We start from the raw sequence: 2480 nt of genomic DNA on the forward strand, positions 1-2480 counted from the left end.
TCTTATCTTCGCTCGTGCCCGCTCACGCTTTGGCTCCGGGAGCCAATTTATGGACAGGCCTGCAATAGTGTGTAATAGTAATTAAAACGATCTGGTCAAGTTTTCTCCCTCCCCTACGTACGTAATATTAGGAAATCTCAAAACTCGGGCTCTGTGGGATATGCAAATAACTGTAGTTCTGGAATTGTATATATAGTTATAACACAAGACTGAATGAAAACCAAATACGCTTAAATATACTCTTGTACCTCAAACATATATTTACATTCACACACATCTAAGCTATATTATAATCTGCTGATTTGATTTGTTTTCATTTTCTTACATCACCATCTCCCTATTGCCTAAATCCAATTATCTTCTGAATATATTATTTCGAGTTGTAAATAGGCATACGTGTATCTCAGGGAGATAAAATTATCAATATTTACTTTACATGTCTACATATTCCTACATGTTTCTCTCTTTCTCTCTCTCTCTCTCTCACACACACACACACACACACACACACATATATATATATATATATATATATATATACACACCTTTCGGGTCCTTCTCTGGAGACGCGAATTGCACTATGTGGCAACGTCACAGATAAAGAATCATAGATTAGATCTACCAATCCATCAAATAATTACATCGATTCTTGCCAGATGACAGTTAAAGTCGATACGCGTTAACACTAGTACCACTTATCACCTTAACAATCGACGTAACTGTTTAATGGATTTGTAGAATAATGCTAATCTCGTTCCAACTTAATATGCCACGTTGCCACATTGTGAAATTTTGATTCCCCATAGCTGCTGAAGGAGGCTCCGGAGGGCACTCCATCATATAACATTTTCGCTTTATTTTGGCCTGTAGAATAGTTTATTTTGGCTCTGTGGTCCGTGGGCGCCATTTTTAGAACACCCGAGTAAAATAATAAAATCTAGAAAAGAAATGATAGAGTTTTGTGAATATTTATTTTTTAAAAGTACATATGTATTTGAAAAGTTGCAGAGCCAGGTCGAACGTACGTTTTGACCTTGTCATACTAAGCAACTCTTGTAAATTGACATTTATATTTGTAGTACCGAGAAATACGTTTTGGATAACCTTATCAAACTCTTCTACTGACACTTTATTGAGTTGTGCAGAAGTCCATTTAATTGTAATGCGACATCTTCACATTTGAATTTTAACTAGCTCAAAATTTTGTCCAATTTTTCTCCATTTTTGTCCACCCAACAAAAAAAAAAAGTACCATTCAAATAAACGAGGGATGGCCAATTCAAAATTTAGGCCACTTCGATCATCTCTAGTGCAACATCTTCACATTTGAATTTTAACTAGCTCATAATTTTTTCAATTTTTTGTCTGTTTTTGTCCACCCAACAAAAAAATTTGTACCATTCAAATAAACGAGGAAGGGCCCATTCAAATTTGGGCCGCTTCGATCTCCTATAGTGTGATATCTTCAAATTCGAATTTTAACTAGCTCAGAATTTTGTCCATTTTTGTCTACTCAAGGAAAAATTTTGTACCACTCAAATAAACGAGCGAGGGCCATTTCAAAATTTGGCCACTTCGATCATCTGTAGTGCGACATCTTCATATTTGAATTTTAATCCGTGTCTCCCACGCCAAAGGCGTCATTTCGCTTTTTTGACTGAAATAGTACGTTAAAGTCGTTGTGTACACAATTATGTGTAATAAAGTGAATACATAATTTCCTCCTAGTTGTGCGAATAATTTGTGTTTTAGAATTCAATTATTTCAATAACACATGTAATATTGGTATCTTTTCCATGGAGGTCTTCAGCTTGAATACTAAATCAACTAGATATTTACATGTTTGTTATCCATAGATTCCACTAAAACTTCTTAAATCACTTCCTCTAAAACAACTTCGGGTAAAACAACTTTAATCCTATGCAAGTTCTTTCCACACTTCCAAATCACGACGAAAAAGTTACTGACATTTCTCTCTAGAACCGTTACAAGGGGGCAAGGTGGCTCAGTGGTAGAGTGCTTACCCATTATGCGTGGGATCCCTGGTTCGATCCCGGGCCAAGTAAATTTGTGGTGGATAACATCGTGTCTGTGTTTTCTCAGAGTATTTCCATTTCCTCCCACTTTCTCATTCCATCAATTCTTCCATCATCATTCACTTGCTTAAATCATCCGTCTCTCTCAGCCTCACGGGAAATTAAGCTTAAAGACTTCATTTCATTTCATTTCTAAAAGTGTTACAAGGTAGAAAAGAGATACAATATACTAATTTATAATTACTTGTACAAACAATACCATCAAATTTTCTGTAAATCAATCATTTGTGAAACGCTTCTCTATCTTGTAATTTTTTTTTTTTTTTAATGACTTGGAAGTGTGGAATGAATTTGCATATGTTTCAATTTTTTTAAAACTTATTTCATCTAAGTTACAGGCTTTTTCAGAATGAAAAAATTCAACATGTCGTACGTTTAGCAGCG

The sequence above is a fragment of the Thermobia domestica genome, chromosome 10 (genome assembly GCF_964235325.1).
Source record: "Thermobia domestica chromosome 10, izTheDome1.hap1.1, whole genome shotgun sequence".
Classification (NCBI taxonomy): Eukaryota; Metazoa; Arthropoda; class Insecta; order Zygentoma; family Lepismatidae; genus Thermobia; species Thermobia domestica.